The 28,000-nt window shown below is 39.4% G+C and overlaps 1 protein-coding gene across 1 annotated transcript in view; it reads right to left on the bottom strand.

Annotated features, from left to right (window-relative positions):
- The window catches only part of SPRY3 (sprouty RTK signaling antagonist 3), a 65,338-nt gene that overhangs the window by 36,469 nt on the left and 869 nt on the right, over nucleotides 1-28,000 (bottom strand). The window lies entirely within an intron of this gene.

Here is a 28,000-nt window from a genome sequence, read left to right as displayed (position 1 = left end):
TAACATCCTTAAATCAATCAATGTGATACACCACATTAACAAAATGAAAGTTAAAAATCACATGATGCCCTAGCCAGTTTGGCTTGGTAGATAGAGCATTGGCCTGCGGACTGAAGGGTCCCAGGTTCGATTTCGGTCAAGGGCATGTACCTTGGTTGTGGGCACATCCCCAGTAGGAGGTGTGCAGGAGGCAGCTGATCGATGTTTCTCTCTGAAATCAATATATATATATATATATATATATATATATATATATATATATATATATATATCTTATATAATAAAGAGGTAATATGCAAATTGACCCTCACATCGTCACAAGATGGCAGCCCCCACAGCGGGGGTGGGGGGGCCTGACTGCTCCGCACCTGCCGCCCGAGTTCCCTCAGCCCCACCGGGGGCCTCGGATCCTCCTGCACCCCCCACTGACTGAGGCTCAGGCAAGCAGGGCCAGCCGAGGCGCAGGCAAGCTTTGGATGGCAGCTGCCCAGGCACAGGCAAGCCTCGGGCCAGCCTGAGGCTCAGGTAACCAGGGCTGGCTGAGACTTGCGCTGCCGGCAGTGGCAGCAGCAGAGGTGTGAGGGGGGCGTCAACTTCCCCTGATCGCTGGTTCGCCTCCCGTGCCTGAGGGCTCCCAGACTGTGAGGGGGGCAGGCTGGGCTAAGGGACCCCCCTCTCCAGTGTATGAATTTTCATGCACTGGGCCTCTAGTGTGTGTGTGTGTGTGTGTGTGTGTGTGTGTGTGTGTGTGTGTATTAGAGGCCCGGTGCATGAATTCGTGAATGGGTGGGGCCCGGCCAGCCTGGCCAGGGGGAGGAGACATGGGCAGTTGGCCAGCCTGCCTCCTGCTGGTCGAACTCCTGGTCAAGGGGGCAATTTGCATATTAGCCTTTTATTATATAGGATATACACTGAGTGGCCAGATTATTACGCATTCAGAGATCATAATAATCTGGCCACTCAGTATATATATATATATATATATATATATATATATATTTTTTTTTTTTTTTTAAAGTACGGGACAGGCTGGCTCCTCTCTACCACAGAAAGCTTTTACTTAAATGGCAGTGTCACCTAATACTTGTTAAGGTAGCTCCTGTGGACCTGTGTCCTTGTACAGGATCTTAGATCCTCCTCAGAAAACTTACAGCAATGTACTCTGAAGACCATCAAGCTGGTTCTGGGATGGCTGTAACACCCTCTTAATATGTAGTTCTGGGGGAGGGGATAGGCTCCTCTGTGTTGAAACAGGTCAGTGGCTGACTGATTGGGATGTAATCTGTGCACTCACAATTGAGGTGCTGTGAGTGAGATGGAATCTATTGTCAAGCCCCACAGGTATTGCTGCTATAAAGAAAAAAATTCCTCCTGAACCACATATACTTCCATGAATTACAGTAAATTAAGCTCCATTATAATCTTATGGGGCCATCGTCATATATGTGGTCCATCATTGACCAAAACATTGTTATTTGGCCCATGACTGTAATATAAAATAAAAAATATAGGCATAAACAAAATATAAGAAGAAAAAGAGAATAAAAGGCCTGGCTGAAAGAGTGAAAATACAGCAGAAAATCTAAGACAAAGATACATTTCTGTGTTTATTAATTACTAGTGACCCAGTGCATGGATTCATGCACATTGAAAGGAAATTAATTAGAAGGTGGCCAGTGGGGTGGGACTGGGCAAGATGGGCCAGACACGCCCTGGAGCCAACCTCCACAGGGATCTTCTGGCAGGTGGGGTCCCTCAGCCTGGCCTGCGGGGATCAGGCCAAACTGGCTCTCCAACATCCCCTGAGGGGTCCCGGAGTGCAAGAGGGCACGCTGCAAAGTTGCTGTCATACAGGGTGTGGAATGCAAATACAAGTGTGCAGTAAACCAGATTCGGGGCCAACAGTGCCCCAGTAATAACATAACCCACGGCCGAAGGTGGAATCGTGTGGCCCAGCAAAGAATCAGGCTCCCTCCTCTCTGGTTTTTGGGGTGCATCACCTGAGAACCGCCGCTGCCAAGTCACTGCAGCTTGGCAGCTCCTGTATTGAGCATCTGCCCCCTGGTGGTCATTGTGTGTCATAGCTACCAGTCGGATGGTCAAATGGTTGGACGGTCACTTAGGCTTTTCTATATATAGATGTGATCAGATTAGGGTTATCAAATATTAATAACAGATCTCACAGAGGTCATTGTGTATAATTTTACAGTGTGATACTGGCTGATTGAAAGAACTAAGCTCCTGTATCCTTATCCACCAAAAAAGCAGTTAGGGCAGCAAAGTTAGGGACTAAGGATCATGCACAAGTGATTGGCCTGCAAAGAGTTAGCTACTGCATTCATAAATAAAAAGTGACCTTGAACAATCACTTAATGACAAGTCTAAACTGAGGGAACTTAACTTTCAACATTGCAGTAGCTTTCTTCACAAAGAACCTTCATTCAGAGGCAAGACTACATCCAGGCTTTTGTGTAGCTGGAGGCTTGAAAGCTCTTGATTCTACTAACTCAATATAAGACCTTATGAAATTCCCTTCCCCACTCTGGGTCTGTTTCCTCACATGTACAATAAAATTATACAGCTCCAATGGTTTACAAAGTTCTTTATAATTGATCTGAAATCTAATTCTGTGTAATTTCCACCTTTTGTTTTAATTTGTGTTCTAGGATCCAATTGAATAAACTTATTATCTCTTACACAGAACAAACTTCCTTAAATGTGAATTCTTCAGGCTACACATCTCTATCTTCTTTATTTCCTAAATGTATTACTTTCAAGGCCATGGGCAAATCAATAGGCACTACAAAGATGATGTTACAGTAAAGGAAAGAAGGCCAAGGATGTGAAGAGTGACATATTTATGAAACTATAAGGATTAGAAGAGAAATTAATAGAGAATAGAAAAAAGCAGAGCAAATTAGTCCAAAGCATGGATCTTTGAAATTATCAGCAAAATTGACAAACCTTTACATAGATTGATCAAGGGGGGTAAAGAGAAGACTCAAATAACTAATATAAAAAAAGAGACATTATCACTACCAACCATATAGAAATAAAAAGGATTATAAGGGAATATTATAAACAAGAATATACCAACAAATTAGATAACTTAAAGTGGACAAATTCCTAGGAAAACACAAAACACTGAAAGAGATTTAAAAACAAATTAAGCATCTTCATAGACTCATAAAAATAGATTGAATTAATAACTTAAAATAAAGCATTACACTAAGAAGTGCCCAACCTAGAGGGCTTCACTGAAAATTCTACCACATCCAAAAGCAACTCTTTTCAGCTCTTTACCAGTATAGATATATTTTCTTTCTCACTTTTAGTCCTTTTTTTTTTCTTCAATGGAAAGGGCTGATTTGGGATCTCTAGCAAAGGGACACAGACTGTTAATTTGCTAAGTATTTTATAAGGGATTTCTTCAGCCAGAAATATAGGACATTAGAATTGGATACTTTATAGATTAACATAACAAAATCACAAGTAGACAGGCCAGTATCTTACTCAGCATGGATTTTCCTGTCCATTTTGAAGGCTACTAGAGTCATTCTAGTGCAGTCATTAAAGTGTTTTTTCTTCTGAAATAGGATTATAGGAACATTCTCTTAACTGCACTTTAGGAGGTTAGGAATAGAATGGTTTTCTCCTAAATTCAGAGCACAGATAATAAAACTAAGGAGAGAAAAATTTACACTAAGAGAAGTCCCTTTTGACAACTAGCCCATTCCGTCTAGAATAGTCCATTCGAGTCCGTAAGGATCCTCACATTTCAACCCAGGCCATCTCATTCAATGTGACAGTGCTGATATACCCCTGGACACATCTTTTCCTTATTCAAAAAGCTTACAGGTTTATGTGGAAGGCTAGTATAGCCAAACACAAGTCTATGGTTTTTTATAAAACCAGATCTTGTGTGTGTGTGTGTATGTGCGTGTGTGTGTGTGTGTTTTAATCACTTTTATTATTTTTTATTTTTTAAATTTAGTTATTGTCTCAAGTTTTACATATATCTCCTTTTTCCCCGCTTGACCCCCCTTCCCCCGCAAACCATTCCCATCCGGGACAAGCCCCCACCACCCCAGTGTCTGTCTCCATTGGTTATGCTAATATGCATGCATACAAGTCCTTTGGTTGCTCTTTAACCTCCCCTCCCCTACCATTTGTCTCTGGATCTAGTCTTTTTCCTCAAATTATGTTGATCATTATATCCCACATATGAGTGAGATCATGTGATATTTATCTTTCTCTGACTGGCTTATTGTGCTTAGCATAATGCTCTCTAGTTCCATCCATGCTGTGTGCGTGTGTGTGTGTGTGTGTGTGTGTGTGTGTGTTTTGGTGGGAGTTTTCCAACATTACTGGAGTGCCCAGTACCAAATAGTCACTCAGTAGGCATTTCAGTCTGTTAATGGGAATAATAAAAAAGTATTCCATCAGGAGAGCCATGAAGTCTTGGCCAGAAAAATAGATAACCTTTCTGCTCTGATAAGACATTTCTTGGAATGACTTCGCAGGTACCCAATGGAATCCATAGAGGTCGAATGTGTTTTCTAGGTTTGTAGGAGCTCCATTTTCTGGTTATAAGGGCTCTAGGGGGTCACCATATAGCTCTCCCTTTCTTAGCTTTAGTTTGGAACCAACTTAAAAATAGAGAAGTTATACACATGGAGATAAAAAACATCAACTTTATTACTGATTAAGCTAATTTGGAGAATGTGGCTTTCTTAATATTACACCAAATAATTAGTCACTTCTCTATCCAATACTTTACAACCATAGGTATGCTTATGTGAAAGCCTGTCCCTGTAAAACTTGGATAAAGAACTAGACAGGACCACATGCTTCCTTGTAGTCTGCTGACAACCAAGGGAAGAGAAGGGAAAAGAGTCTCAGTTACACATGCTCCGTTCATGTTCCCAAATTCATCAGTCAGGTAAGTCACCAGAATTAGTAGGTGAGGGAACAGACAAATAACAGAAGAGTGTAGGGAAAATCTTTTCTCTTCAAAACCAGAGGAGAGAGGAAAAGTTGGTCTCCACCTCCCAGAACATCAATTTTTCACTTGCAACATTTAACATTCTAATAGTCTATGTCTACAGGTGTAGCAATTAGATATGTCCAAACTTTACATCAGTATTTTTATTGATGAGTATTTATTTTTAACTTGATGTCACTTGTAACTTTTTTATACCTTTGCAAATGACTGTAATTTGTTGGCTTTTCTCACTGTGACTATGTTGTAAGAGATGCAACTATATAATCCTATGATTCAATTATCATCTATAATCACTGACATGAATCTGCTAAAATACAATTAGAAATGTACAGGATGAAAAGAAAAAATAGGAAGAATACAAAAGGGGCCTAAGATGTCTATAGGGACAGTGGGTAACATAAAAGCAGTGAGCATCTATGACTACAGAGATTTCATATTCTAATAGATCTTTAGAACCATATAACCTGTAAAAACAAATATTAGGTATCATTTGCCCCAACTCATTCTACACTAACGTCCATAGAAGGTAAGCAACTTGCCAAAAATCATAAGAGCAAATGTAAGCACAAGGAGGGATATGGAATTAAAATTCAGGTCTTCTGATTTCCATTACAAGATATCTTACCAAGATTTATCCTTTGGGAACCACTCACATATTACAAGATTTATCCTTTGGGAACCACTCACATCCTTTGGGAACCACTCACATGTGGGGAAAATGCTTAGGCCATATTATATGCTAACATCTGATTTTTTTTAAAAATCAGAATTACTCAGATACCATTTGTCCCCCTACTCCTTGTCAAAGATATTGGTTTTTGTACTGGACTTAATAAAACTTTAGAAAGCAAAATTTTTAGCCCAATAAAAGTGATGAAAGAGAGGAAAGTATGTAGCTAACTCAATGGGTTCAAGTCTTCTAACCAGATGAATCATATTCATACTGATAAAAGTTATTGGTGAGATCCTTCTTGATGATCTTTGAAGACTTATAGAGTATGGGAAAGGAAATCTAAAAAGTGATTAACATCATTAATCATCAGAGAAATGCAAATCTAAACCATGATAAGATATCACCTCACACCTGTTAGGATAACTATTATACAAAAATAACAAGATTTAGCCAAGATATAGAGAATTGAAATACTTGTACACTGTTGGTGGGAACATAAAATGGTACAGCTGCTATGGAAAACATATGGAGATTCTTCAAAAAATTAAAACTACGATATAATTCAGCAATCCCACTTTGGGTATTTGTTTTAAAAAATGGAAATCAGCATCTCAACAATTTATCTACACTTGCATCTTCATTGCAGTATTGTGCACAATAGTCAAGACATGAAAACAACTTGAATGTCCATTAACAGATTAATGGACAAATAAAATGTAGTATATACATACATTGGAATATTTTTCAGCCTTAAATAGAAGGAAATTTTGTCATATACAATAACATGTATAAATTTAAAGTAAATCATGCTAAGTGAAAGTCAGTCACAGAAGAACAAATACAGTAAGATTCTACTTATAATGGGGAATATAAAATAGTGAGAAACAGTGCTTGTCAGGGGCTGAGAAGAGGGAAAAGTTCAATAGGCATAAAGTTTCAGTTACACAGGATGAATAATTTCTAGAGACCTACGACAACATAGTGCTTATAGTTAGAAATCCTGTATTATACACTTAGATTTTTGTTACAGGGGTAGATCTCATGTTATGTGTTTTGTTTTGTTTTAATCCTCACCCAAGGATATTTTTCCATTGATTTTTAAAGAGAGTATGAAAGAGAGGGGGAAAGAAAGAGAAATGTTGATGTGAGAGAAACACTGGGGATGTGCCTGCAACGAAGGTACATGCCCTTGACTGGAATTGAACCCAGGACCCTTGAGTCCGCAGGCTGACACTCTATCCACTGAGCCAAACTGGTCAGGGTGACGTGGAGAACTCTTAAATGCCTATTTTGAAGTGAAAGAAGCCAATCTAAAAAGGCTACATGCTGTACAATTCCAACTCTATGACACTTTGGAAAAGGCAAAATTATGGAGGTAATAAAAACTATCAGTGGTGGAGCACAGAAGATTTTTAGGGCAGTGAAACTATTCTGTATGGTGCCATAATGGTGGATACATGTCCTCATACATTTGTTCAAACCCATAGAATTTGCAACACCAACAGAGAATCCCAATGTAAACTATAAACTTTGGGTGATAATGGTGTGTCATTGATAATAACATATACAACTCTGGAGGGGAATGTTGATAGTTAGGGAGGCTATGCATGTGCAGGGTCAGGTGGTATATAGAAATTCTTTGTACTTTCTTTCCAATTTTGCTGTGAATATAAAACTGCTCTAGCCCTAACCAGGTTTCTCAGTGGTTAGAGCAGGCATCCTCAAACTATGGCCCGTGGGCCACATGTGGGTGTTTTTGCCATTTTGTTTTTTCACTTCAAAATAAGATATATGCAGTGTGCATAGGAATTTGTTCATAGTTTTTTTTTAAACTATAGTCCGGCCCTCCCACGGTCTGAGGGACAGTGGACTGGCCCCCTGTTTAAAAAGTTTGAGGACCCCTGGGATAGAGTGTAGGCCTGCAGAATGAAGGGTCCCAGGTTCGATTCTGGTCAAGGGCATGTACTTGGTTGCGGGTTTGATACCCAGTAGGGGGCATGCATGAGGAAGCTGATCAATGATTCTCACCCATCATTGATGTTTCTATCTCTCTCTCCCTCCCTCTTCCTCTCTGAAATCAATAAAAATATATTTTAAAAATATATAAAGTCTATTAAAATAGAGGTTGAAAATATAGTCCTTAGTTTCAAAATAATGAAGGAAAATCTAAGAACTTATAAAATGTGATCTTAATGTAAAGTTTGGTCAAGACTTTAGAACTGATTACCAAAAAATAATTATGGGTGAGAAGAAAAAATGTAGTGATCACCAGGAACTGAGAGTTATGACCAACAGTTTTGACAGAATACTATTATTTCCTACTGAAAACTCTGTGCTGATTTTTGATAGAACAAAAGATCCAAATTAAGATACTATGAATACTTTATTTTAGTATATGTTACAGCTAGAAATATATGTTGTACTGAGGCAAGTAGCTTTCTTTTCCCCTAAGCATCATATTTTTGCACATTTTACACCCTTGCCACAGTGTTACATGAAGAAGCTCAATTAACAGAAAACAATATATAACAACATTGTCAGTAGCTGGCAGATGTAGCCCACCAGCCACATCTTTCCTACACTATCAATTCATAGTCTTTTGGATGATCTTTGTTTCAGTCATAATGACCAAAGTGGTGGAAAATATTCTTGTTTGGAAACCACCATCGTTGTTGTGTGTTTCCTAACACCTAAAATTTTGTCCCTCCGACCCTGGAGGTCCTCAACTGACTACTTCTTATTTTTGGAGTTACTTGCATATCTTTAAGCCATGTGCTGGTCACTCTCCATTACTCTGATATATCTCCTTTCTCATTCTATGGCACGCCCCTCCCCCCAAATTTTCCTCTTCTCTTTCCATACAGAGACATATTTCTTGTTTCTCTTGTAGCCTTTCTCCTAAAGTAAGCCAGAAACACATCCACATAAATTCTTGTGTTCTTATTGGCAAGTGACAGCTAAGCTTCCAACTTTCAATTTCATATCTATTTAGAGACATGTTGCACTTCCTTCTTATGCTGTATCTGGATTGAATGATGCAGGCATTTGACAAAGTTTCATATGATATAATTCTGAAAACAATAGAAAGGTGACAACACAATTAGATAGGCTCACAGCTAGTTGAACAATCAAACCAAAAGCTAATTCAATTTTTGCTGATGACTTAGATAGGGATAAAGAGACCTCAAATAGATTTAATATTTTAAAAAATGAACTGTGATCAAGATCAATGGAAATGTTCTTCAAATACACAGGAAAGAACAAACTTGGCTTAAGAGCTTCATATATGAAAAAAGACTTATGGGATTTAATTGACAGCCTATGAACCTGGCTGGCGTGGCTCAGTGGTTGAGCATCAACCTATGAACCAGGAAGGTCGAGGTTTGATTCCCAGTCAAGGCACATGCTCGGGTTGTGGGCTTGATTCCCAGTGTGGGGCATGCAGGAGGCAGCCGATCAATAATGCTCTCTCATCATTGATGTTTCTATCTCTTTCTCCCTCTCCCTTCCTCCCTGAAATAATAATAATAATAATTATATATATATATATATATATATATATATATATATATATATATATATATAAAATTGACTGCCTATGAGTCAACAATGTGTAATTGATAAAAAATCGAGCAAAATCTCAGTCTCTTTTAAAAAATATTTTTATTGATTTCAGAGAGGAAGGGAGAGGGAGAGATAGAAATATCAATGGTGAGAGAGAATCATTGATTGGCTGCCTCCTTGCACGCCCCCCACTGGGGATCGAGCCCGCAACCCCAGGCATGTGCCTTTGACCGGAATCGAACCCGGGACCCTTCAGTTCACAGGCTGACGCTCTCTATCCACTGAGCCAACCCAGATAGGGCAACATCTCAGTCTTAATTAAGAAAAGTATAGTGTACAGAGGAAGGGAGGTGTAAAAATTCTACTTAAATTTGCTCTGACCAAATCCCACCTGAAAGAATGTGCTCTGTTCTGAGAGGCAAAACTTACTTTGATACAAGTAGAACCGTATAACCATTAGGTTTAGCCAATAATAGAACACACTTCCTTCCTTGAGAGGCAGTGAGTTTTTCAACTCTGGAAGTTTTCGAGAAGAGACTGGAAATTTAATTGAAAAGACTTCATACAAGAAATTTTTCTTCAGTATGAGAAGATGGTAAAACAAGAAAAAGGAAAAGGAAATCTTAAAACCTCCCAATTGGTGTGTTGTCTTTGGCACTGGTTCTCTACAAATGGAGACTATGGGTAAGCAATAAGATATTGATTCCTTCAGCCTACACAGTGACCAGACAGAGCTCTGGGAGGCTGGAACTTCCAGGCCAGTTGCTTCTGGCTGCAAGCAACTTTACTACCTGTTTGCCCTAGTTAGATAGACAAATACTGTTTTCTATTTGAGTTATGATGCCAAGAGGATTGGAACCATTATCCAAAATGAGCTCTGGGTCTGGGTTCCTTTCAACTATGGCGACTGAATTGTCCAAGTTAGTGTTAGAGTTGTCATTAGAAATTAGTCCAAGGTTCTTTGTAAAATATATCACCCATTGAATGTCTGGGGCTGGGGGAGGGGGCTGGCTCGAGGGCTTAATGGGGGGGGAGAAAAATATAATATTTTCAACAATAAAGATACACACACACACACACACACACACACACACACACACACACACTAGTATATATCACCCATAATAGAGAGTAAAATACACATAGAATCTTGAATTGAAGCAAAATAAAGATAGCTGTTGTGGAATTACTTAGAGAAAGTTGATAAAGAAGACAAGTGGACTACATCAACATAAAAAGCTTCTGCACTGCAAAAGAAACCATCAACAAAATATCAAGAAAGCCCACTACATGGGAGAACATATTTGCCAATGATACATCCGATAAGGGGTTAATCTCCAAAATATATAGGGAACTCATACAACTTAACAAAAGGAAGACAAACAATCCAATTAAAAAACTGGGCAAAGGACCTAAATAGACACTTCTCCAAAGTGGACATACAGAAAGCCAAAAGACATGAAAAAAATGCTCAAAGTCACTAATCATCCGAGAGATAGAAATCAAAACGACAGTGAGGTACCATCTCACACCTGTCAGAATGGCTATCATTAACAAATCAACAAAAGACAAGTGCTGGTGAGGATGTGGAGAAAAAGGAACCCTCGTGCACTGCTGATGGGAATGCAGACTGGTACAGCCACTGTGGAGAACAGTATGGAGTTTCCTCAAAAAATTAAAAAATGGAACTCTCATTTGACCCAGTGATTCCACTTCTAGGACTATATCCCAGGAAATGAGAAACACCAATCAGAAAGGATATAAGCACCCCTATGTTCATAGCAGCACAATTTACCATAGCTAAGATTTGGAAACAGCCTAAGTGCCCATCAGGAAATGAGTGGATAAAAAAACGAACAAACTGTGGTACATTTATACAATGGAATATTACATGGCAATAAAAAAAGAAAGAACTCTTACCATTTGCAACAGCATGGATGGACCTGGAGAGTATTATGCTGAGCGAAATAAGCCAGTCAGAAAGATACATGCAGTATCACATGATCTCACTCATATGTGAAATCTAATGAACCAAATAAACTGATGATCAAAAATAGACCCAGAGACATACAAATATGAACAGACTGTTGAACCTCAGAGGGAAGGCAGAAGAGGGTGGGTGAGAAGAGATCAACCAATGAACTTGTCTGCATACATGCATAACCCGTGGACACAGACAATGGGATGGTGAGGGCCTAGTGGGGAGAGATGGGAGCAGGCTAGAATATGTTAATGGTGGGGGGGCGCGGAGAGGAGGACCTATGTAATACTTTCAACAATAAGGATTTTAAAAACAAATTAAAAACGAGGTAAGTGGGATAGGCTATAGTTCTAACAGTCTGGCACAAGGAGAAATCCCATCCTTGGTGCATTGATAGAACTGACCAGAGGTGAATAGGGCTGCCATCTATTTAACTGTATCCTGAATCAGTGTCTGTTTCCATAAGGTTAGTCTCTCACAGTCCATGGCCTTCTGAAAAAGAGTCTAGATACATTTTACCCAGCAAAAGACTGAAGAGAAAAACTCCAAGCATGAACTGCCTAAGTAAGAAAGATCTTGGTAAAATGCAGTAAGAAGAGAGTTGGAAAGCTGGGGGACAATTGGAAGGCCTTAGAGATTTGAGAGGCAGTAGTCAGGGAGGTTGGAAGGGCACCAGAGAAACCTTGGCTGATTTCACACTTTGGCAGCATTTCTGACAAACTTTGGCCAGAAACCTGTCCCACTGCAATGTCCCCTTTTGAGAATACCAGGAAGGATTTACTAAAACCAACAAATGCTTTCCACAGGAGAAATACCAACATCTTTTCAAATCTATTTCAGATTTAGTGAACAAAGAAGAAAAAAGTTATATACATATAGTGTTTTGAAAGCATATCACTTTCAGTCATATGTTGTGCTCATGACATAAGGCCCTTAAAGGCAGAAACTTTGTGAGCTTTTGTATTTGTATTCTTATTCTGGTGCCTAAGATATAGCACCTAGATAGATAGATATACATGATAGGTATATACTAGATGATAGATAGATAGATTGATAGATAGATAGATAGATGATAGATAGATAGATAGATAGATAGATAGATAGATAGATAGATAATAGACTATGAATAACTTCTCAAAACAAATGTTTGAATGAAATAGTTGGATAATTGCTAAGACTTGGAATGGTAGCTATAAGAAGACAGAGAATGATTTGTCCTAGCCCTTGGCACGCCCTTCCTGCTTCCTCACCAAGCCCAAATACCAACCCTTAAGATATCCCCATCCCCCAGACATTTGGATAAGCAATAACCTTCCTGCAGAAGAAAACTGGCTCCTTGCCTCAAGGATCAGAATGACTCAGGGGAGAGAGAGAGTGATTAACAAAAATGTTAGGCTAAAAGATCACTGTTTAAATCATGAGCAGTCTACAAGAAAAAAATTTAAAATAAATAATTGTATTTCTCTTTCCAGCCCATCATTCCCGTATGTCTACTAGTTCTATATCCTCCGGCCCCCAGCTTCCTCATTATGTCTAAGATAAAGTATCGCAACCTAGCAGATTGCCTCAGCACCTTACAAAGCCTTAGAAGGTGGGAGTACCATGATTCAGCAAGAGATAAAGGTAAATGGTACAGAGCATGCCAAGTATGCTATATGAAAGGAAAAGGTTACCGCGGGCTCATATCTGAGGACAAGGAAAGACCATGGACTAGTGATGGGATGACTTCCCTCAGGTAACTCTGTTTGAGGATGATCTGTGGTTCTGGCCCCTAACAGGCTTTAAAAGGCCAGTATGGTATTATGGAAAGAACATTGTAGCTGAAAGGTTCTAGCTCCAGTTCTGCCCTGTTTGACCTTGAACAAGTCCTTTTGCCATTCTGGGCCTAATATGTAAAAGCAGAGAAAATAATGCCTACTTTGTATAACTCACAGGTTGCTATGAGGTCCGATAAGATAGTTCTTAAAAAGAATTTTTAAAACTATAAAGCAAAATACAAATAAAAGGAATTTCATACTCTAAGCTGTTCAATTTACAGAACAGACAAGTCTAAAGCCAAGAGATAGGGAGCCGGGTGGAGGGGGGCAAAGGGAGGGGGGGAAATAGGGGACATCTGTATTACTCTCAACAATAAAAATAAATTTAAAAAATACATAGCTACTTAGTAACAGAGCCAAAACAAGAACTCATTCTCCTGACTACGAGTCAGGTGCTTTCTCCACTACACTATTTTACCACTAATAGGATATGTGAGAATTCAATTGACAGAGCATGCAAGCATGGAGTATCTAATTCATTCAGAATAATAATCTACACATTTGCATTCACACTTCAATGGAACTTACTGAGAAATATCTAGATATTGTCACCGTATATTTAGGTCTTTTCTGTGGATTTTAACTTAGAAAAAAATGGTAATGGTAAGCATGTCCAGCCATTAATTGAAGCAGTACTGTGGTCTGTGTTGTGATTAGCTGATAATGTATTAGCATAGGGATTATAAGTATGCTTATGATTCATCTTTCTAGAAGGTATGAGATGTTCAGTTTAAGGTCAGTTTCTTAAAGACACAGTTAATAATGTGGGAGATTAATTTGACTTACACATATTGTACACCTTAAATAGTTCAATATTTAGACCATGGGGTGTGTGTGAGAGGTCCAAGGATAAATTTTAGAAAAAGCTTTGTGTAAGATGACTGAGGAATACAATAATATGAGTAGTTAAGATGGATAGCATGATGTGAAAGAATAAGAACATCAGGATAGAGGAAGGAGGAATAAAGAGGGCGAAGGATAATTAGCTTAAAGGTAACTCTATAAAAGCCATTGATGATTATTTAGAGACACATTAGAAATTATTCAGTGGGTACTTAATGCCAAGAAAGAATCCCTTTATTACTTGTCTGATCTAGGTTGTTTATCTCCAAAAGCAAATCGTTGGAATGGGGCCAGTATTGCATTAGGGTTACTAATGGCTCACTGTCTATGATGGCCTACTTTTTTATTTGAAAGACACTTTAAGAGCAAATCTTCCATAAGTCTCCCCCTGAGCCCTTGGACCTTTATAACATGGACAATCCTAAATCATGGAACAGGGAAGAGGGCAGAAATACACTATCCTAGAGCTGGTAATTATGGATTGGAACATAGCGACTAGAATATTCTATAAGATTGGCCTAAGCAGAAGAGAAAGGAGAAAAAGCACCAGCGATAGAACAGAAAAGGCACAGAGAAAATATGGGTCTCAAGGAGAGGTAGTTACTCTAGAAGCCCAAGGGTAGTGTTGAGTTCCATAGTAAGAGGCTCAAAAAAAGGCGAGGGAGTGAGGAAAGATGTAATATAAGAATCACCTAGGAGCTTAAAAATGTATTAGGATATAATATGCACAAAATGCATAAAGAAGAATAATCTTCAGTGTACAGCTAAATAAAATTGCACATATGTGTATATGCCTGTGTAACCTCTATAGAGATAAAGCTATAGAACACATCCAACATCTAACAAAGTTTCCACTGGTCCTTTCTGATTCTATATTCCACCTGTCCTTTCCCAGGAAGTAACCCCTATTTTGACTTTTTCTTATCATAGATTAGATCAGCCTTTTCTAAAAATTGATACAAGTGGGATGATACACTATGCACTCTATTGTATCTGGCTATTTTGCTCAGCAAACTGTTTTTGAGATTCATTCATATTGTTATATGTGTCAGTAGTTTCTAATGGCATTCAAATAAAAGTTTAATTCATTCTACTATTGATGGATTTTTGGGTAGTTTCCAGGTTGGGGCTATTACAAATGATGCTTTTCTTATCAGTCATATACATGTCTTTGGGTAAACATGCACATTTGCTTCTATTAGATATACATTCAGGCGTGAAATTGCTAGGTCTTAGGGTATTCATATGTTCAGCTTCAATAGATACTGTTAATTTTTGTAAATAGGTTGTTCTAATTTATACTCCCATCAACAGTGTTTAAGACTCCAATTGTTCAACAACCTTGGCAACACTTTGTATTGTCTACTCTATAAGCCATTCAGGTGGATGAGCAGTAGACACATTGTAGATTTAATATGCATTTCCTGATTGGTAATTATGTTAAGCATATTTTCATATGCTTATATTGGTCATCTGGATATCCTCTTTTGTGATGTGTCTTGTCAGGTCTTTTGACCATTTATTAAATTTATTATTTTTATTTTTCAATTACAGTTTATATTCAATACTAGAGGCTTGGTGCATGAAAATTTATGCACTGGAGGGGGGGGTCCCTCAGCCCAGCCTGCCCCCTCTCACAGTCTGGGAGCCCTCAGGGGCGGGAGGCAACGCAGCGATCAGGGGAAGGCAACGCCCCCATCACACCTCTGCTGCTGCCACTGCCGGCAGCGCAAGCCTCGGCCGGCCCTGGTTACCTGAGCCTCGGGCAGCCCTGGGAGGCTGGGTAGCCACCATCCGGGGCTTGCCTGAACCTCGGGCCGGCCCTGGGCAACTGGGCAGCTGCCATCTGAGGCTTGCCTGCACCTCTGGCCGGCCCTGGGTGGCTGGGCAAATGCCATCGGCGGCTTGCCTGCACCTCGGGCGTCTGCTGTGCAGCCGCCATCCGAGGCTTGCCTGTGCCTCGGGCCAGCCTTGGGCAGCTGGGCAGCCAACATCCAAGGCTTGTCTGCACCTCAGGCATCCGCTGTGCAGCTATCATCTGAGGCTTGCCTGCGCTTTGGGCCGGCCCTGGGAAGCTGGGGGGGCTGAGGGGACTGGGGGACTCTGGAGGCAGGCGTGCAGAGTGGCCAGACCACCTGGGGTCAGGCCCGGCCGTGCTGTGTGCCTGCTGCAGTGGAGCTGAGGGGACTGGGCACCGCCATCTTGTGGCTGTGGGTGCCACTATCTTTGAGGGTGTGGCAGTCAATTAGCATATTCCCTCCTTATTAGCTGTGGGCGCTGCCATTTTGCGATGATGTGAAAGTCAATTTGCATATTCTCTCTTTATTAGATACGATTATTCTGTATTAGTTTCAGACATACAGCAAAGTGGTTAGACAATCATGTACTTTACACAGTGGTCCCCCCTGCTGCTTCAAGTACCCACCTGACCCTATACATAGTTGTCACAATAGTATTGACTATATTTACTATACTGTAACCTACATCTCTGTGACTATTCTGTGACTACCCATTTGTACTGCTTAATCCCTTCAGCATTTTCACCCAGACTCTGAACCTCCCACCCCTCTGACAACTGTCAGTCTATTCTCTGTATCTATGAGTCTGTTTCTGTTTTGTTTATTTTGTTCATTAGATTCTACATATAAGTGAAATCATATGGTATTTGTCTTTTTCAGTGCTCATTTTAATTGGGCTATTGTCCTTTGTAATTGATTTAGAAGAGTTCTTCATATATTCTGAACATGAGCCCTTTGACATGTATATGTATTGCAATTATTTTCTGTGGCTTTCCTTTCCCCTCTACTAATGGTATCTTTTGATGAACAGAATACACCCACCACCATCACCACCACCATCTCCCCGGCTGAAAAACTTACTTCCTAGTCCTACTTTAGAGGGATAACAAAAGCCACCAGATAAGGGTTCCTTCATTTTCTTGCCACCAACCCTTCACTTCCTATTTCTGCCCCCATTCTATCTTCCTTTCAACTTATAATTATTATAATAGAGGAGTTGTTCTTCCTCCTGGCGAGGGCCAATCTCTTCTTCCATGCTTTGAATCTCATCCAGTCTTACCATTTCAGGAACTAGACATTATCAATTGCCCTCTATTTGTCCTGTACCTTCAAACTCTACCTTGAATGGACTCTTTCTCATCATTATTTAAGCATTTTCATTTCTCTCCCTTTTGAAGAAAACAACAAATAAACATCCCCCTATTTCATATCTATATTGGTACATATATGTCTAGTTCATCCACTTTAACTGCATTAAGGTATTCTTTGAATTAATGAACCATAGTTTATTTATCCATTTCTCTAATAAGGGATAGTTAAGTACATTACAATATTTTCCCATACAAATACTTTGCAATTAACTTCCTTTACCATATCTCTTTTTGCATATGTACAATTTTCTACAGGGTATATGCCTAAACATGCGTCTGTGCATCTTCAATATTTACTAGATATTGCTAAATTCTTTCCAAAGCAGTTTTACCAATTTAAAATTACCAGCAATTTAAAAGTTCCTAATTCTCACCCAGCCAGTGTGACTCAGTGATTGAGCATCAACATGTGAACCAGGAGGTCACAGTTCCATTCCCCGTCAGGGTACATGTCCGGGTTTCGGGCTCTATCCCCAGTGTAGGGCATGCAGGAGGCAGCCAGTCAATGATTCTCTGTCATCATTGATGTTTCTCTCTCTCCCTCTCCCTTCCTCTCTGAAATCAATAAAATAAATACATACATAAAGGTTCCTAATTCTCCTCATTCTCAATACTTGGCGCTATCAGACTAATGGATATGAATTAATAGGTCATTGTGATGTATTTACCTGTATACCAGTGGGGTGAATTTTCTTTTAATATGCTTACTTGTCATTCAGGATTCTTCCTCTAGTAGTTGCTGGCTCATAATGTACCCATATTTTTAGTTTCATTATTTGTCCTTCTTTTCGCTTATAGAAACTTTTATATATTCATAATTTAAAAACTGTCGGATATCAGATTGTAAATGTTTTCTGGCAGTCTGTAACTTGCTTTTGTTTTTGCTTATACTTCTATATTTTAAATTTTAATGTAATTAAAGTTATCAATCTTTCCCTTTATGGTTTATATTTTTATGTATTTTATGTCATGATTTATTGTTATGTCTTATTAAATAATCCCTCTCCTACTTAGATATCATAAAGATATCTGCTGTTCTCTTTTCCTTACTGTATATGTAGATATATAATTAATGTATAAGGTACATATATAACTATATACATATAAATGATTTCATACTGTGCATACCTTTTGAACTTAATTTTTCACTCAACATTATGTTTTTAATATGTATCTACATTGTTATATATAGATATAGTTCATTCACTTTAACTATATACAGCTGACCTTGAACAACAAGTGTTTGAACTGCTGGAGTACACTTATACATGGATTTTTTTTCAATAAGTATACAGTTGGCACTATGTATCCCTGGATTTGGCACCCATGGATTCAACCAACCTGGGATAAAGAAAAACCTCAGTATTTTCAGTCTGTGTTTGGGAATCCTCAGATGTGAAAGACAAACTGCATGTATTGTTCTATGCCATTTTATATAAATGACTTGAGCATCTTCGGATTTTGGTACCCATGGGGGGTCCTGGAATCAGTCCCCTATGGATACTGAGGAATGATTCATCAGTTACCATGAAAGCAAGAAGAGGGTAGAGTGAAATATTGAGACTACTGGAAAAAAACAACCACCAGCTAGAATTCTATACCTAGTAAAATTATCCTTCAAAAGTAAAGGAGAAATAAAGACTTTCTCAGACAGACAGAAACTGAGGAAATTTACCACCAGCTGATTCGATTCCTGGTCAGAGCACATGCCTGGGTTGCGGGATCCTCTGTAGGGGGCAGCAAGAGGCAGCCAGTCGAGTTTCTATCTCTCTATCTCCCTCTCTCTCTAAAAAATCAATAAAAACATATTCTTTTTAAAAATAAAGAAAATATTGTATATAATACAATGTAATATTATTTGGCCATAAAAAGAAGGAGATCTTGCCATTTGTGGCAACATGGATGGATCTCGAGGGCATTATGCAAATGGAAATAAGTCAGACAGAGAAACACAAATATCATATGATCTCATTTATATGTGGAATCTAAAAAAAGGCTCATAATATAAAAAACAGATTGGTAGTTGCCAGAGGTGGGGATGTGGGTGGGCAATACAGTGAAGGGGGTCAACTGGTACAAACTTCCAGTTATAAAAGAAATAAGTCATGGGGATATAATGTACAGCATGGTGATTATAGTTAATAATATTGTAATGTATATCTGACAGTTGCTAAGGGAGTAGATGTTAAAACTCATTACAAGGAAAAAAATTTTGTAACTATGTCATAAATTTTAACTATAATAATTGTGGTGATCTTTCACAATATATACAAACTAGAGGCCCGGTGCATGAAAATTCATGCACTGGAGGGGGGTCCCTCAGCCCAGCCTGCCCCCTCTCACAGTCCGGGAGCCCTCAGGGACAGGAGGTGACCCAGCAATCAGGGGAAGGTGACGCCCCCATCACACCTCTGCTGCTGGCACTGCCAGTCTTGGCCAGCCCTGGTTACCGGAGCCTCGGGCGGCCCTGGGCAGCTGGGCAGCAGCCATCCGAGGCTTGCCTGCACCTTGGGCGGCTAGGGAGCTGAGGGGACTGGGGGACTCTGGAGACAGGCATGTGGAACGGGGACTGGGAGGCGCCCTTTGAGGACGTGGCAGTCAATTAGCATATGCCCTCATTGGCTGTGGGTGGCATCATCTTTGAGGGTGGGGCAGTTAATTAGCATATTGCCTCCTTATTGGCTGTGGGTGCCGCCATCTTTGGGGGCAGGGCAGTCAATTAGCATATGCCCTCCTTATTGGCTGTGGGCGCTGCCATCTTTGCAAAGGTGTGAGGGTCAATTAGCATATTCCCTCTTTATTAGATAGGATATGGCATCATTACATTGTATACCTGAAACTAATATAATGTCATATGTCAATTAAACTTCAATAAAATTAATTTTAGGAAAATAATTTTTTAAAAGTAACCAATATTTTCTACAAGTCAGAGATGGCTGTTCTGACTTATAATGAAAGATCTTTGAGGTAGAATGATTATGAAGCTTTCGCTACCTAACAAATATTAATGATATCTCAGGTTACATTGAGATGAGAAAACTAAACTGAGGGAGAACTTGCTTGTGTGATACTTTTGGCCTAAAAAACAAGACATTTAAAACATCCCCACAGTGCAAAAAAATGAACTTGGACCTCTACATCACACCATATACAAAAACTAATTCAAAATGGATGAAAGATATATGTGTAAGAGCAAAAAAGAAAACATTGATGTAAATCTTCATGATTTTGGCTGAAGCAATAGTTTCTTATGACAACAAAAGCACAAGCAACAAAAGAAAAAAATAAACTGCACATCCTGAAAAATCTTTGTCCTTCAAAGGACACCATCAAGACAGTTAAAAAAACTACTCACAGACTGGGAGAACATTTTTGCAAATCATATATCTGCTAAGGTCTTGTATCCAGAATATGTAAAGCATTCTTACAACTCACTAATAAAATGACAAATAACCCAACTTTAAAATAGGCAAAAGATTTGAATAGAAATTTCTCCAAGGAATATATGTAAATGGCCAATCAACACATAAAATATCTCAACATCATTCGTCCTTAAGGAACAGCAATTCCAAACCACTTCACCACCCACCAGGATGGCCATAATTAAAAATAAAAATAACAGCCTGGCCAGCATGGCTGGGGGTTGGGCGTCGACCTATGAACCAGGAGGTCATGGTTTGATTCCCTGTCAGGGCGCATACCCGGGTTGCAGGCTCAATCCCTGGTAGGGGTGTGTGTGCAGGAGGCAGCCATAGATGATTCTCCCTCATCATTGATATTTCCATCTCTCTCTTCCTCTCCCTTCCTCTCTGTAAACAATAAAAATATTTTTTTTAAAAAAACAAGTGTTGGCAAGATGTGAAAAAAATTGGAACCCTCAGACATTGCTAGTGAGAATGTAAAATGGTGGAGCTGTTGTGGAAAATAGACTGCCAGATCCTCAATAACTAACGAATGCTACCATATGACCCAGAAATTCCACTATTAGAGAAATGAGAAATGAGAATATATCTCCACATAAAAACTTGTACCCACAGATTCATAGAAGCATTACTCACAAAAGCCAAAAAGTAAAAAAAAAAAACAACATAAATGTCCATCAACTGACAAATGAATAAACAAAACTTGGCAAATTCATACAAGAGAATATGATTCAGTCATATCAAGAAATTAAGTATTGCCAAAACCAGTTTGGCTCAGTGGATAGAGCGTCGGTCTGCGGACTGAAAGGTCCCAAGTTCGATTCCGGTCAAGGGCATGTACATCGGTTGCGGGCACATTCCCGGTAGGGGGTGTGCAGGAGGCAGCTGGTCGATGTTTCTCTCTCATCGATGTTTCTAGCTCTTTATCCCTCTCCCTTCCTCTCTGTAAAAAAATCAATAAAATATATTTTTTTAAAAAAGAAATGAAGTATTGATACATGCTGCAGCATGAATTGACCTTAAAAACAATAGGCTACATGAAATAATCCAGTCACAAAGGACCACACATCGTATGATTTTATTTATATGAAATGATCAGTACAGGCAATATATAGAGATATAAAGTGGATTAGTTGCCAGTAGCAGGGCTGGGTGTCAGGAGATTAAGGGTGTGAGGTTCCTTTTTTTGTTAATCCTAACCTGAAGATAATTTTCCATTGATTTTTAGAGACAGTGGAAGGGAGAGGGAGAGACAGAGAGAGAAACATCAATGTGAGACACATCGATTGGTTGCCTCCCAGGTCAAGCCTACAACTGAGGTATGTGCCCTCAACCAGAATTGAACCTGGGACCCTTCAGTCCACAGGCCGATCCTCTATCCACTGAGCCAAACCAGCTAGGGCTGTGAGGTTTCTTTTTGGGGTAATGAAAATATTCTAAATTTGATTGTGATGATGAATGCACAACTCTACGAATGTATTAAAATTCATTGAATTTAAAATGTGTGAACTGTATGGTATGTGAATTATATCTCAATAAATCTGTTTTTAAAACATGCCCAGAAATAGTCAGCAAAATTGAGGCTTTGGGAAAATACAGATAAGCAATCCTTCAATAAACATATAACAAGGACAAGGTAAAACAGAAGAAAGATGAAGAAGTCTACATTTAAAAAGATTTAAAGGATAAACTGACCAATTTCAGATTCTGTACATTATTGGGGTCAAATCAAACAAACTGAAAAACAGAAAAGATCTGTCACATGTATGAGACAATTAGAAATTAGGATACTGACTGAATAGTTGTTTATATTAGGGATATATTATTTGGTGCAATATGGCATTGTGGTTATGACAAATAAAAAAGTCCTTATACTTTATAGCTACATACTGGAAAATTTACAGATGAAATGATAAATTATAAGAAACTTGTTTCAGAATCCTATATAATAAAGAGGTAATATGCAAATTGACCCTCATGCCCTCACACAAGATGGCCGCCCCATGTGGTCAAAGATGGCCACCACAAGATGGCCAGCAGGGGAGGGTAGTTGTGGGTGATCAGGCCAGCAGGGGAGGGAAGTTAGGGGCAACCAGGCCATCAGGGGAGGGCAGTTGGGGGCGACCGGGCCTGCAGGGGAGGGAGGACAGTTGGGGGCAACTGGGCCAGCAGGGAAGGGCAGTTGGGGGCGACCGGGCCAGCAAGGGAGCAGTTAGGTGTTGATCAGGTTGGCAGGGGAGTGGTTAGGAGCAATCAGGCAGGCAGGCAGGCAGGCGAGTGGTTGGGAGCCAGCAGTCCCAGATTGTGAGAGGGATCAGGCCTAAACCAGCAGTCGGACATCCCTCAAGGGGTCCCAGATTGGAGAGGGTGCAGGCTGGGCTGAGGGACACCCCCCCCCCAGTGCATGAATTTTGTGCACCGGGCTCTAGTATCTAGATGAAACAAAACTTGGCATGAATTGAATAGTCAAAGCTGGGGGAAAGGTATGTGGGAATAATAACATTCTTTCTACTTTGGTGTAGATTTCAAATTTGCCATCAACAACAATTTTTGAAAGGAAAAAAATGCCTCAAAATTGGATGTGATGTCCCTATACCCTGGAGAAGCTGACTTTATAATGGGGACCACCAACCTGTACTTCGGGGTGGTCTTTGGCTGCTGAGAGTTTGTAGTAAAAGTATGGGCAGAGAGGTGCAGTGCAAGGGTTTCTTGTACTGCTCTGTTGGAGAAGTCTCTCTCTCAGATGTATAGAAGTTGTGACATAAGATGGGGTATCAACAAAGAGCATCCTGAATACTTGGGCTGCTCTGGAATTCCAGAGACCCTGGGTCTCTTGCCCAGGAAGTCAGTAATAACAGAAGTTGGGCCCAGCACTACTGATTATACCCTAATGAAGCCCATACTGGAAGGAGGAGACCTTGGCTGACATCAACCTGACTCTCTGAGTGGACAGGATACCATTTGGGAACTTGGCCTCCAGACTCTTGAAGACAATGTTTCCTGTTGGCATGTGATGGCAGTCCAACTCATTTTATGAGAAACAGTTTAAGTTTCTCATAAAATGTTTAATCTAGGGAAGACTTGTGGAAGTCGGGGAGTGGGAAAGCAAAGGAAAATCCAAGAAGGGTTTGATGGTCAATACAAGAGGACCAGGATAGAATTCTAGGTTTGTCAGACTGCAGAGTCTTTGCCTTACCAGCAGTGAGACTGGAAAGGAAGTAATAGGTAATAAGAGAAAAATTAATATGCCTTTGTGACTAGAATATACTTTTTCATTGTTTTATGCATTTCTTGACTCAAATCCAAAATGGATTTAAAGTCATTTATAATACAGGACATGCATGGAATAAATCTTCTAAAATAAAGGTTAAAAACTATTTACTTTTCCAAACTCACTTTGCGTGTCTCTTTCTTCCTCTTCAGATATCATTATTAATTCATTTTCTTTTATATAAGTCCATTGTAGACTCTGGCTACAAGTGATTGCCCAAGGGGCTTCAGTGTCAAAATCTTTTCATCTCCAAATGTCAATTATATTACTTCCTTTTTTTAGTTTTTAAAAATGTATTGGGGTGACATAGGTTAATAACATTTATAGGTTTCAGGGGTACAATTCTCTAATACATCATCTGTAGACTCACATAATGTCAGGAGAACTAAACTGACAATAACGACTGTGGCAGAGTTTGATCACAAAATTTAGTTGTTTGTACATGCTTACATTCATAATTTCTCTGTGAAGAGCCATGACAGTTGCCAGATTGAGTGTCCAGTATAGAAGTGGCAGCCATCAACATTACTGACTACAGGAAAGTTTCTGCTGCAGCAGTAGCAGTGGTATAAATTGTGGTACCTAGTGTTTTGTGATTATCAAAAGAGGTCTCCTCACCACACCAGTTGTGCAGTGAACTTTTGGTTGTTGCACCTGGAAATAGCCCCATGCCTCGTTCTCTAGGCCTTATGATGATGCTGTTAGCTTCCAACTATCCTTTCTTCCAACTTAATTTTTATCAAAGTTATTTTATACACAGTTAAATATACAAATCTTAACCGCACAGGTCAATGAATTTGACAAATCTATACAGTGTGGGACCAACATCACAATCAAGACATACAACATCATCATCACTCGGAATGCGGAATGATGCTGAGGTTGTGCTGAATCATATTTCTGTTGAGAGTCAGAAATGCTCACATCCTGCTCATATCCTCAGACACAAATTAATACACTTTCAGCTTTTAACACATTTTTGTCCATTGGTAGATGAGGAAAATTTTGCATGGTCTAGATGATTTTTTTAAAATGTCAGTATTTATTTGATTCTGTATAGAGTTAGTAGTAGAATTGCCGTAGACCAAAGCCTTCACCAAATTCAACATTGTGTTGTGTCCAGAATATTTATTTTCTGGCTAAGAGTCACTTTCAGTTGCATAACCAAAGTTCATTTTATTATAAATCTTCATTTTTTTTCCTTTCCTTCATTTTTTAACCTTTTTAAAGATTGCTCTTAGTTGGTTCTTTTAAGGACCATTTTGAAAAATCACAATTCAAAATTATAGCACACTGCCTTAATCGATTTTCAACAACTGAAGGTTATGAACAAGATTAGAGAGCATGGCATCTTCATTAAGATGCTGGGCAAACCAAGATGTAGATATTGGCCAAAGATGACAGTTGCCACACAGCATTCGTATACAATGGTCCATGCAAGAGATGGTGCTAATTTGGCCTAGAGAAGGGGTTGTCAAATTATAAGCCCACAGGCCAAATTCTGTCTCTTGCCTCTTTTTGTAAATAAAGTTTTATTGGAACACATCCACACTCTCATTTAAGTGTCGACTGCAGCTGCTTTTGCTCACTAAAGGTAGAACTAAGTAGTAGCAGACAGAGAATGTATGCACCCCACAAAGCCTGAAGTATTTATTATCTGACCCTTTATAGAAAAAAATGCCACCTCTTGGTCCCTAGTGCTATCAGGGCAAGTGGAGACAAATAGATGAGCAGATTATATTATTGGAAGAAGAGCAGGAATAAGCCTGATGTGTTCTAGAAACACAGGAAGGCCATAAACGGACCCAGATACTATCATTTCTCCCCTTATTTTATAGCACATTTGTACCTATTGATAATTATTTGGACATTAATTCACTCATTCAGTGAATATTCTTTAAGTGTCCACTGTGTGCCAGACACTATTAGCTGCTTCACACACAAAAACACACACAAATCGTAATAAGGGGAACCAACTAGTAAACAATTATAACACAAAATAGTAAGTGCTAACTAAAAATGAGGGGGGAGGATGCAATTGATACAGAGGAGGCAATAAACTTTTCTTTTACCACCTAGTCAGCATCTGATATTACATGTAACCTTCCTCAAATTATACCCGAACTACATCTTCCCTGGTTGGTCATGCCTCCCCTCTTTCAGTCACTAAACGACATCATATAATAGTAACAATCATCTTTATAGCAGCTAATACTCATTGAGCATTTACTGGGTGTAAGATATAGCCAGGTACTTGACACACATCTACTATAATAAAAGCGTAATATGCTAATTAGACCAGATAGCCGGATGACCTTCCAGACGAAGCTGGGGCTGCGAGGGCTGAGGCAAGCCACCACGGCTGCAAGGGCTGAGCCCCTTGCATGAATTTCGTGCATCAGGCCTCTAGTAGTGATATAAATATTACTATGCCCGTTTGTGAAATAGGAAATTAAGGGTCAGAGAGGTGAAGTCCTTTGCTCAAGTTCTCATGTGTGCTCCACAAAGCAGCGCTCAGGGCATCTGCTATTTTCTTCCTCCTCTGCTCTGGCTTGCTGCTGATGGCTAATGTTAAGATTGCTGCTTGATGGTATCACCTACCGAAGGCGCCAATACCAACCAATGTGTATGCCAAAGTCTTATGTCTAGAGCATTAATGTTCGAGTCCAGGGTATTGTTTCTCATAGATGCTAAATATCTGGGAACAATGATCATATTTTGTGAAAGAGTTCTTTGTAGTTTTTACTTGTGCTTTTATTACAGTTCCTGCCCTTGGGTCTGGTGCCAAATTACCTAGGTTTGAATCTCAGCCCTGAAACTTAAGTGCTGTGTGATCCTGGCAAAATTGCTTAACTTCTTCATTCCCCAGTTTCCCTATCCTTAAAGCAGGAATAATAATATTATCTACCTTCAGTGTCTATTATAAAACACTTAGCCCAGCGTTATTGCAAAGAAAACTGGCTTCTTTTCCCAACTCTTCAACAGGCCTCTATCTATCAACCTCTTGCCTCTTTCTGGGTACTTTCTATCTGTTAATTTCATCTTACGTTTATTGATCTTATTCACTTTAATTGCTACTGTCTTGCTCCTTCCTATTACAGGAACTTTGATTATGCTGTTCACTCTGTCTGGAATGTTTCTTTTCCTGTTTGCCTGGCCAATTCTTATGTGTTCTTTAAACTCCATAAGGGTGAGGACACTATACCTGTTTTTCTTTGCCATTGTACACCCAGAGGTTACTATGGCACTTGGTGCACAGTAGGCCCTCATTAATGTTTGCTGCATGAAAACCAACCTGAGTCAGCCTAGTAGCTGACCTTATTCAGGTATTGCTCTGTATATTAATTCACATGCTAGCTACAGCTTTTTTTCTGTCTACTCACTGGTTCTAGACAATTTTCAATAAATAAACAAATGCTATATGTTAGGTTCTGGGCTAGGGTCTTGGAAAATAAATTTTTAAAATAAAAACTTTCACCCAGCCAGTGTGGCTCAGTGGTTGAGTGTCAACCTATGAACCAGGAGGTCATGGTTTGATTCAGGGGACATGCCCGGGCTGCAGGCTCAGTCCCCAGTGGGGACATGCGGGAGGCAGCGAATCAATGATTCTCTTTCATCATTGATGTTTCTATCTCTCTCTCTCCCTCTCTTTTCCTCTCTGAAATCAATAAAAATATTTTTTTAAAAAATCAAATACACATTTTCTGCTCTCAAAAAGCTACTTGTTCATTGGAGGACACAAGCATTCAAAGAGAGAGGCTATAATCTAGAATGATGTGTTATACTTAAGGCCTATACTGGACTCACTGGGCATAATGGACCCATGGAAACTGAGAAAATACATTTTATTTGGGAAATATAGGAAAGGCTTCACAGATGAAGGAACATGTAAATTGAGTCAAAAAATAAGGAGAAGCAGTTTTTCCAATAGGCAAGTCGGGGCAAAGTATGAAAGCCTTTTCTTCTTTTGTTGATTCTAACTTTTGCACACTGTTACCCCTTTGACATTAGCCTAATATTTTTCATCTCGAATAACTACAATGCTGCTCAGTTTCCCATTTTCCAGTGTCTCTATATATTATGTATACTGTTTGTTCTTGCTCTCAATGTTTTCCTCTGCCCCGGATTGCCCTTGCACTTGCTAATTCGGTGCCCTTTTTGGTCCTTCTTTGTAATATGTATTGTTCATTAATTTTTACGCGCATAAAATATGCATTCTTAATGGTTACTTCCCTTCTAGTACTCACTGTATTTA

The sequence above is a fragment of the Cnephaeus nilssonii genome (assembly GCF_951640355.1).
Source record: "Cnephaeus nilssonii genome assembly, chromosome: X".
NCBI lineage: Eukaryota > Metazoa > Chordata > Mammalia > Chiroptera > Vespertilionidae > Cnephaeus > Cnephaeus nilssonii.
This window is presented reverse-complemented; position numbering and strand designations above follow the sequence as displayed.